Raw genomic sequence first — 11812 nt, 5'->3', positions numbered from 1 at the left:
AATTTAGGTTTCACAATTGAATATTCTCCAAAGTGGAAAGTATTTTGGTCACAAAAATCTTTCCAAATAAATTTCAGTCCAATACCCTTCTATGCGTCCCAGGCTTTGCTTTGTGTAGAATAATCATTTAAACAAAGAGACTTATTTTTGTTTGCATAATTAGTACAGTTTTGCATGATTTCTATGTAGGTGATAAAAAGTTCTTTAGGGATAACCTTGTGAAAACAGATTTTTTTTGTGAATTCATTTTGTGCACAATTTTACCCTGATAGCAACAGTGAAATAAAACAAAGGACTCTTGTTCAATCACTTTTAGTTTGAATATTTTTATACCCTCTTAAATTTGATTTACTTATCTATTAGAACTACCACAATAGAGCATCAAGGTCAACACTGACATGTTAACCTTTCTGTTTATTATAAAGCATTTTGAAATTAAGACATTATTAGAAGTAAAATAATAGATACTATCAAAATATTAACTACATAGCTTAAATCTAAGACCATTCACTTATGCAATGAGCGTTTAGTAAACCTGGAGCATGATCAAGCCACTGTGTATTATAAACAAAATTACCTTCTTCAGCATGTTTGAGTAAATGTTTATGTGTGTATAATATATATGTATTTATAATTATTTTTGCAATATAATAAAGAAACACATTCCGTAGAAACAAGAACTGCACTGTAGCACTGTCCTCTCATTGTTCATCGATTTGCTCAAGCGGGCACCAGTAACGTCTCCATTGTGAGACTTGTTGTTACTGTTTTTGGCATATCCAGTACACCACAGGAAGCTTGCCAGGCTCTGCCGTGTGGGCGGGATACTCTTGGTAGCTTGCCAGGCTCTACGAGAGGGAAAGAGGAATCAAACCCTGGTCAGTCCCATGAAAGGCAAAGAACTTACTGACTGTGTGGAGAATCAAGAACACATTATGAAAATATGCAGAAGGAAGATAATACTTTCTAGAAGAGTGCATCATGGAGACTTTTACAAACATTTAGTGTGTGCTATGAAAAGTGGATAGTATCTTAATACATGAATATGAAACAAACTGATATTTTTCAAATGCAGAAAAATACTGAGGAAAATGTAGAAAAGAAAAATGTAAAAAGTATCTTGAAGTAAGGTGTTTATGGGGAATAAATTTTATAAAACATACAGGTGGAAAGTGAGGAAATATAAAGTCAACTGCAACCAGATGGTAAGAGCCCGATTTTGCCCACACCAAAGAGCTAGGAATGTTCTTGGTCACTGCAGGTTTTGAAAAGTGATTAAGTGATAAATTATGGGGACCAGAAGCAGTACAAAGGGCAGGCTGCTGCCTGAATGTAACTCTCCCTTATTCAGTCCTTCACACACACACACACACACACACACACACACACACACACACGCACACACATTTCTCTCCATATAGTTCTCTCTACTCAGCCAGGAGTAAAACCCAGACACAGAGCCACGAATACTAACCCTGAATACCACTGGGTGTGACCAAATCACAAACAAAACATTTATGTGTCGTATTTTACTGGGTGAATCTAAGGTGCTCAAGCTATACTTGAATAAGAGGCTGGAAATAGTCAAAAAAGAACTTTCTGGAAGAGCACAGGATGTTTAGCTGCAAGAGCTTCAATAGAGAAATGTAATTTGAGGTTAGATTCTTAAAAAAGGTAACTCTAAGTAAAGACATTTCACATTTATGATTTGAGCAATTACATGAAAACACAGAATGATTTTATTTGGAAAATGTCACATTACAACAATGTATGCAATCAATTCAATTAGCATTGTAAAGGGGAAGGGTGATTGAATGGGAGAATTTTGCACACAATACACCAGATAAGGGTTTGTATCCAAGATCTATAAAGTACTTATAAACTGCAGGAACAAAAATCCAATGACCTCAACCAGAAATGGGGCAAGAATATGAACAGACAGCTTTCCAAAGAAGACATAGAGTTAGGCAACAGGCATAGGAAAAAGTGTTCATAACTCAAGATTGGGAAATACTAATAAAAAAACAACAAAGAGATAGTATCTCATGCCAGTGAGAATGACACATATCAAAAAGTCTAGAAATAACCAGTGTTAGCAGGGTTGCAGTGAGAAGAAAAAAAAAGAAGGAAAATTCATTAGAGAGCAAGAATTGGGTTAATATTCAATGTTTTAGAGAGACAAGAGAGACAGGAAAGATCTTTGAACCTTTAGTGATTAAGCAAACACTGATAAATTTCTAGTTTTGAAATGCAAATGGCTTAAGGGTTCAAGTACAGGGTCTCTGGGTAACTTATGTGAAACAGAACGGAGAGAGATGGCAGCTTAGAGAAGAGGATCTGCCTTTCTCCCAATACACCTAGGCCACACAGGGAAATCAAGGACTGATAAAGTTTGTGATGAGTCCCTACAGGGCATGGACCACATGTTCTGCCAGCCCCAATAGGTAGCTATCCGGCCACACCTGGTGTCCACTTGTCCTGCACAGCACTGGATTGAATCCCTGCCACCTGATTTCTATGGGATCAGTGTACTCCGGCTAGAGGGAGGAATTGCTCTTTGTAGGAAAGGAAAGTTCTAAACCTTATCCAGACTTCTCGGGTCCTTCATCTTTCAGTGACGACTTTTAGGAGACAGCAGTGAAGTAAAAAACAGATTTTATTTGGAGGTTTTGAGGAAGAAGAGGGAGGGAGAGTAAAAGAGAGAGTAAGGCCATGCTCAATAGAGACCAAGAGCTTCTTCAAAGGTGGAGAGAGCCCTGACTGGCCTTTAAGACTGGATTTTTTTTTCTCTTTTAGTTTTTTTTTTTTAATTTTTATTAGTGAGACATCATGAGGTACAGTTGTAGACTTATTTTTTATAGAAATAGTCTTCCAGTTGCCTTGGCCCACATTTTCCAGAAAGTTGTTCAGGTATTGTCATAAAGAGCTTCAAAGTTTTTCATGAATGTTCTTCATGTCCTTATCACAGTCTTTTGTCTCTGCTGAGGTTTGTCCTCTCTGTAGGAGTCCAGCCTTCTCACAGTCTGCAGTGGTGCCAAGTGAAGGTCTTATAAAACCTTAATTCCTGTGCTCGCAAAATGGGCTTTCATGGCCCTGGGGTTATAGGTTTTATTACTTCCCCCCAATGAAGTAATAAACTTCATTGCCATTGGGGGGTGGTGGGGTAGGGCTTTCCCTTTCCACGTTCCTGCCTCACAAACATGAGAGGAAAAGATATCAAAATAGGATTTTATGTGCAGCTAGATTAAGAGATGGTCTGTATTATATTTTCCTTGTGATAACCATGTATCATTAGTGGAGCATGTGATCAGTGCGATCAGGACTGGTAAAGTATGTGAGAGCGTCTGCACAGCAGGGACACTATGGTTCTGTCAGCCTCAGTAATACAGCCACTGAACTGTATCCAAAACCGCTTTGATCTGCAGGGCCTCCTGGTTCTCAGTCTGAGGCGAGATTCAGCTCTCAAAATGTAGAGATGTCAGTTCTGACCTCCATTCAGGGTACAGTCTCCTTGTCTTGCATTGTGAAAAAAAATCTCAAGAAAACAGGAAAAACCACAAAGCTTTACAAGATTAAGAGATGATGTGTGCCTGGGTCTGAGAAATGGGGGAAATTTGGCCTCATATAGAGAAAAGATGGAAAGAAGGAAGGAAGGAAGGAAGGAAGGAAGGAAGGAAGGAAGGAAGGAAGGAAGGAAGGAAGGAAGGAAGGAGAAAGAAAGAAAGAAAGAAAGAAAGAAAGAAAGAAAGAAAGAAAGAAAGAAAGAAAGGAAAGAGAGAGAGAGAAGGAGGAAAGGAGGGAAGGAGGGAGGGAGGGAGGGAGGAAGGGAAGGAAATAAGGAAGAAAGAGAAGGAAGGAAGGAAGGAAGGAAGGAAGGAAGGAAGGAAGGAAGGAAGGAAGGAAGGAAGGAAGAAGCCTCCCAAGAAGAGGGAGGTACAGCCATCTCTAAAATGGAAATCTCTTGGTTGCTATGAGGAGTTGATTAATCAAGAGATTATCTAAATTGCCTGAGCTTGGAATCTCTGTACAGATAAGAATCATTGTAATACATTGTTAAGGTCAAAGACTCCCAGGTCTTGAAGTCTCTTTTATCTCTAGTATTATTAGGAAACTACTTAATTATGTCTAGAGGAAGTCTGGCCTCTATTTTGAACTTGTGGCTGGTGGTATGATGACTCATTTTCAGATTGTGTCTGTATCTCCAAACAGGTCTTAGTTCATGCCTTCTTGGCATTACTGCCAGGGATGTCCTGACCTGGCTGCCTTCCTCATAACAAAAGAAAACAGTCATGAAAGGTCAACAGTGCTTGTTGGCATATAAGCAGTGAGAACAGAAACCCTGTTGCTATAGACTACAAAAGTCAATTGTAAAAGCTTTGGTTGTTTGGGATCATAATTTTTTTTCAGAAAAAAAAATTGAACTCTATTTCTGCATTTCCACTGTATTACTCTCTTTAATGTTGTTGCATTACAGGTCCCTGATCTGACAGAAATTTTATCAACTTGTATACAAGACATCAATAACTGAATTTTAAATGCCCTTACATAAATTCTTATTTTTCACATTCTCCTATGTACATTGTTCTACAAGTTCCCTGCAACTGATTCCCTCCCCCAATTGATTATAACTAAAATAACTCACTTGAGTGTTTACTAGGCAATGACTACTTTAATAGTGCATTTACATGCATTATCTACATAAATTCTCACCATTGCTGCTATTGTTTTTCCTATTTTATTTTGGAAGAAGCTGATATTTAGGAACATAAGTGACTAGGAACATAAGTGACTTGCCCAAGGAAATCCAGTCATTTTTATGATGAGAAATGCATCCCCTGTACAGTTCTCATTAGAATAACATTGTGATACATTACAAAGTGACTTATAATGCTTATTAAGAAAATTAAATGAAACGTCTTTATAAAAAGCAAATGCTTTCAGAATTATCCAAATTATGTTGCGCTAATTAACAAAAGTGCAACTGAATTGACTTTAAATATATAAATGGGCTGATCTGCGTGGGACGGGCACAGAGGCCCAGCTCTGGGCAACAAAGCTGAACGGCTCCAATTCCAACAGGTACAGCCCGCCCCCAAGGGCCTGGGTTCCTCTCTGGGCACGCGCAGCTAGAAACAGCCCCTAGACAGCCGGTTTTCAACCCCTGATCTGCGTGGGACGGGCACAGAGGCCCAGCTCTGGGCAACAAAGCTGAACGGCTCCAATTCCAACAGGTACAGCCCGCCCCCAAGGGCCTGGGTTCCTCTCTGGGCACGCGCAGCTAGAAACAGCCCCTAGACAGCCGGTTTTCAACCCCTGATCTGCGTGGGACGGGCACAGAGGCCCAGCTCTGGGCAACAAAGCTGAACGGCTCCAATTCCAAACAGGGCTCCAATTCCCAACTCCTCACCCAGTGCCAGGGACTCTTTCCGGAGCCGCGGCCGCATCAGCGGCCGCGAAATATTTTCCCACTACATATGCCATAGGAACCATAAGCTAACTTCTTAGATGGAAACTTCTCTATTTTAGCTCAGCCACTAGAAAACACAGTTGCCAATAACTCATAAGCCTATCTTAACTCACACTGCATATCAAGCAGAATAGTAACACTGAACGTGAAGGACTAAACCACACCTCTCACAATGGTAAAGCAACGCAAAAGCCCACCAAACATTCATATTGAAGAGTCTAGCCCAGATGACACCAACAGTACTGTAGTGTTAGACAACCTCTCTGACAAGGAATTCAGAAGGGAGCTACTTAGGATGCTTAGGGAATTAACAGAAACAATGGAAACCAATGCCAATAGAAGACAAGAGGATCTGAAGGCAGAAATGAGGAAAATGCAATCAGAAATGTCAGACCTGAAAAATCTCGTAGGCGAATTGAAAAGCTCAGTGGAAGGCCTCAGCAGCAGAGTAAGAGCGGCTGAGAACAGAATCAGTGAGCTCGAAGATGAAGTTCAGAGACTCTCCAGAAAAGAGCAGAAAATGGAAAAGAGACTCACAATTCGGGAACAGATGGCAAGAGAAGATCGTGATGAAGCCAAGAGGGGTAACATAAGAATTATTGGAGTCCCAGAGGGACAGGAAGAAAACCTCGATGAAGAAGAAACTGTCAAAGACATCATTGCTACAACATTTCCAGAGCTGAAGAAAACTTGTGACCACATTCAGGAGGCCCGAAGGGTACCAGCTAGAAGAAATCCGAATAAAAATACCCCAAGACACATTCTGATCAAAATGACCAAAACCTTAGACAGAGACAAAATTCTGAAAGCAGCAAGATCGAAGAAAGAAATCTCTTACAAAGGAGCATCCTTAAAATTCACAGCTGATTTTTCTGATGAAACCCTCATGGCCCGAAAACAGTGGTGGGACATAGTAAAAAAACTCAATGAAATAAATGCCTCCCCCAAAATACTTTTCCCAGCAAGACTCTCATTCATAATAGAAGGAACAACACACAGTTTCACAGACAAACAACAGCTCAGGAACTTCATAGACTCAAAACCATGGTTACAAGAACAACTAAATGGGCTACTTTAAGGCAAGAAAGGCCCCTCAAATACACCAAATTTCAACATAACAATGGGACAAAATCCCATAACAATAATCTCTCTCAATGTCAATGGGCTAAACGCACCAATTAAAAGACATAGAGTGGCAGGATGGATTAGAAAATTGAACCCAACATTCTGCTGCCTGCAAGAAACGCATCTCAATAGTCAAAGCAAACACAGACTCAGAGTCAAAGGCTGGAAAACAATCCTACAGGCAAACAGCTCCCATAAAAAAGCTGGGGTAGCCATCCTTATATCAGACCACATCGATTTCAGAGTGAGGAAGGTCATAAGAGACAGTGAAGGCCATTTCTTATTGATCAGAGGATCTGTACAACAGGAAGAACTTACAATAATAAATGTATATGCACCTAATGAGAGACCAGCAAAGTACTTAAAACAACTACTCATAGATTTGGAAAAAGACATCAATAGCAACACAATACTAGTGGGAGACTTCAACACTGCTTTGTCACCTCTTGATAGATCAACCAGACTCAAGCTTAGCAAGGACATACTTCATTTGAGGGAAACAATGGAAGAAAGGGACTTAGTAGATATATACAGGACACTTCATCCACAAAAAGCTGAATACACATTCTTCTCAAGCGTCCATGGAACATTCTCCAAGATAGACCACATGCTGAGCCACAAAACATGCCTCCATAAAATTAGGAAGGTAGAGATTGTATCAACAATCTTCTCAGACCATAATGCGCTGAAATTAGAAGTAAATCACACACAAAAACAGAAAACTAAATCAAACACCTGGAAATTAAACAGTGCACTATTGAACAACGAGTGGATTAGACAGGAAATCAAAGAGGAAATCAAAAGATTCCTAGAAACGAATGAAAATGAGAACACGAGTTACCAAAACTTATGGGACACAGCAAAGGCTGTGTTAAGAGGAAAGTTTATAGCTCTACAAGCATTCCTCAGGAAGGAGGAGCGAGCACACATAAGTAACCTAACCTCACAGCTTAAGAGCTTGGAGAAGGACCAAAAAAAGGAGCACAACCCGAACAAGAGAAAGGAAATAATAAAACTCAGAGCAGAGATTAACGAGATGGAAACCCAAAAAACAATCCGAAAGATCAATGAAACCAAGAGCTGGTTCTTCGAGAAAATTAACAAGATCGATAAGCCTCTAGCAAAACTCACAAAGAAAGGGAGAGAGAAAACCCTAATAAACCGAATCAGAAATGAAAAGGGGGTCATTACAACAGAAACCACAGAAATTCAGAGGATCCTCAGGGAGTACTTTGAGAAGCTTTATGCCACGGAACATCAAAACCTCGAGGAAATGGATAAATTCCTAGACTCCTACAGACTCCCAAGGCTGAACCAAGAAGACCTGGAATACCTGAACAGACCTATCACCATCAAGGAAATTGAAATGGTAATAAAAAGTCTCCCCAAGCACAAAAGTCCTGGCCCGGATGGATTCACTAGTGAATTCTTCCAAATCTTTAAAGAGGACTTACTCCCAATGCTCTTTAAGCTTTTCCACGAAATTGAAATATCAAAAACACTTCCAAACAGTTTCTATGAAGCAAATATCACACTGATACCAAAAGCAGACAGAGATACCACAAAGAAAGAGAATTACAGGCCGATATCCCTGATGAACACAGATGCAAAGATCCTCAACAAACTACTAGCAAATAGAATCCAACTACTCATTAAAAAGATCATACACCATGACCAAGTAGGATTCATCCCAGGGATGCAAGGATGGTTTAACATTAGGAAATCAATCAACATAATCCACCATATCAACAAAAGAAAAGATAAAAAGCATATGATCATATCAATAGATGCAGAGAAAGCATTTGATAAGATCCAGCACCCCTTTATGATGAAAACCCTAGCCAAAATGGGTATAGAGGGGACCTTCCTCAACATAATTAAAGCCATCTACCACAAGCCTACAGCAAGCATCATCCTCAATGGGGAAAAACTGAGAGCCTTCCCTCTAAGATCAGGGACGAGACAGGGATGCCCACTCTCTCCACTGCTGTTCAATATAGTACTGGAAGTACTTGCAATAGCGATTAGGCAGGAAAAATATATTAAGGGCATTCAGGTAGGAAAGGAAGAAATCAAGCTCTCACTATTCGCAGATGATATGATACTCTACTTAGAGAACCCAATAACTTCCACCAAAAAACTCCTAGAAACAATAGACTCGTATAGTAAAGTTGCAGGTTATAAAATCAATACCCAAAAGTCCATGGCTTTCCTATACGCAAACAGTGAGAGAGAAGAAAGCAACATGAAAAAAACAATCCCATTCACAATTGTGCCCCAGAAAATCAAGTACCTAGGAATCAGCTTAACTAAGGAAGTAAAGGACCTGTACAAAGAATACTACAAAACGCTACTTCAGGAAATAAAAGAGGACATGAGGAAATGGAAAGATATCCCCTGCTCATGGGTCGGGAGACTTAACATTGTCAAAATGGCAATACTACCGAAAGCATTGTATAAATTCAATGCAATCCCTATAAGGATACCCATGACATTCTTCAAAGAAATGGAGCAAACACTCTTGAAATTTATATGGAACAATAAGCCCCCACGAATAGCTAAAGCAATTCTTGGGAAAAAGAAAATGGGAGGAATCAACCTCCCGAACTTCAAACTGTACTACAAAGCAGTAATAATTAAAACAGCATGGTACTGGAACAAAGGCAGAACTGCAGACCAATGGAACAGGGTTGAATACACTGACATCTCTCCTCAATCATATGCTCATCTAATCTTTGATAAAGGTGCAAGTAATGTGAAGTGGAGTAAGGAAAGCCTCTTTAATAAATTGTGTTGGCATCACTGGACGGCTACATGCAAAAAAATAGGCTCAGAACTCTGCCTAACACCATGTACAAAAGTAAGATCAAAATGGATTAAAGACCTCAACATCAGACCAGAAACCATAAGGTACATTGAAGATAAAGTTGGCAAAACCCTCCATGACATTGAAGCTAATGGTATCTTCAAAGATGCCACGCCACTGGCCGAGCAAGTGAAAACAGAGATAGATAAATGGGACTATCTTAAACTAAGAAGCTTCTGCACCTCCAAAGAAACAGTGACCAAAATACAAAGACAGTCTACAGAATGGGAAAGGATATTCACCGAATACACATCTGACAAGGGGTTGATATCCAGGATATACAAAATACTGGTTAAACTCCACAAGAAGAAAACATCCAACCCCATCCAAAAATGGGGCAATGAAATGAACAGAAACTTTCTCAAAGAAGAAATCCGAATGGCAAAAAAGCACATGAGAAAATGCTCTACATCATTAATCATCAGGGAGATGCAGATCAAAACCACAATGAGATACCATCTCACACCTCAGAGACTGGCCCACATTCAAAAGAACAAAAGCAACCGATGCTGGCGTGGATGTGGCGAGAAAGGGACACTCCTTCACTGTTGGTGGGAATGTCCACTGGTTCAGCCCTTCTGGAAAACAGTATGGACGATTCTCAAAAAATTAGAAATTGAGCTCCCATTTGACCCAGCAATACCACTCCTGGGAATATATCCCAGAGAGGCAAAAATGTATAGTCGAAGTGACATCTGCACTTGTTTGTTCATTGCAGCACTCTTTACAATAGCCAGAAACTGGAAGAAACCTGAATGCCCAAGAACAGATGACTGGTTAAAGAAACTTTGGTACATCTACACAATGGAGTACTATGTAGCTCTTAGAAAAGATGAAGTCATGAACTTTACATACAAGTGGTACAATATGGAAAGTATCATGCTAAGCGAAATGAGTCAGAAAGAGAGGGATAGACATAGAAAGATTGCATTCATCTGGGGGATATAAAGTAACAAAGTATGAGATTAATACCCAAGAATAGCTGAGATCAGCACCAGGAGGATTACTCCATAACTTAGAGGCCAGCCGGGTATCCTAGAGGAAAGGGCAGTTCAGATAGAGAAGGGAGCACCAAATAAAGGATGTTTGGAGGATCCTCCCAGAAGGGGAGATGCATGTCGAAAGTAGACTATGGACTGAACATGTTTGCCACTCAATGCCTCTTTTGCAGACCACAACACCCAAAAGGAGAGAGAGAACACAGGGGATTGCCCTGCCACAGAGACAGGGGGGATGGGGGGATGGGGGTGGGAGGGATATTATCCATGGTGGTGGAAAATGGGCACTGGTGGAGGGATGGGTATCTGATCTTTGTATAATTGAAACCAAAGCACAAAAAATTGTAAATCTACAACTTTAAAAAAAATAAAATAAAATAAAGGGAAAAAAAATATATATAAATGGCTTTCTTAAACAATTCATACATTCGTAGCAACACATTTAACAAAGAGAAAGGGGAGCCAGACATTGCAGCATATAAGTAACTGTGGACAGCACAAGGGAGTACAAGATAATTTGCAAAAGAAAAGAAACAGTATTTCAGGTATCATCATCTTTTTATGGGAAGGCAGAAGAGTTTTAAGTGAGCAAGTACTAAAAACTTTGTCTAGTTCCTCACCTATGCCCCTCTTATGGCCTCTCATTCCCCCTTGACCCTTGACCTATCTCTCAATCCTAAGAGCTGTTCTCGTGCATTCTATGTTTAACATGAACCAGGCTCAGTTGTGGATGGAAAGACTAAACACTAGGCCCTATGAAAGGCTATCTTGTAGATACCACAGGTAGACGTTGTTTAACAAAGTTGTTGACGTTTTACAAAGAGACCTTTACTCTCCAGGAACCAATAATCTCTGACACAAGAACATTCTGCCTGGGAAAATGATTCCCTTCAACCCTGACCTGTTGCCATAAAATTTTTTAACTAAATTTACTAGTCAGCTTTGTACAAATAATTACCTAGCATAATATCAGAGTAAGATGGATTTTTTAAGTACAGGGTTTATCATCTCAAGTTGCTAAATAAAACATCTTTTTGTTTTGTTATTTTCCTGCATCTTGTCTCTAGAGCATTTAGTGTCTGAAAGACTAGTACCAGAATTGGATTTCCTTATAGGAACTATTATTCAGATTAGGTCATAGTGCTTATTAGGAAACTCCAAATGGATTATTTATTTTTTATTTTGGAGTAGTTGTAGCTACAAGTAGATCAGGGATTGAGGCTTGGTAGGGCTTATCATGAACAATTCTATTTTTGGCCATTTATTTTTCAAATAGTTATGGTCTTATTAAGCTCTCTGTTTCAGGTAGAATGTTCAAGAGCTATTTGAGAATTATAGCTCACCATCTGATTTAGA

Source organism: Sorex fumeus, unplaced genomic scaffold (assembly GCF_029834395.1).
Source record: "Sorex fumeus unplaced genomic scaffold, SorFum_2.1 ptg000037l, whole genome shotgun sequence".
In the NCBI taxonomy this organism is placed as follows: Eukaryota; Metazoa; Chordata; class Mammalia; order Eulipotyphla; family Soricidae; genus Sorex; species Sorex fumeus.
The sequence above is the reverse complement of the archived record's forward strand: the minus strand, read 5'-3'. Positions refer to the sequence as shown.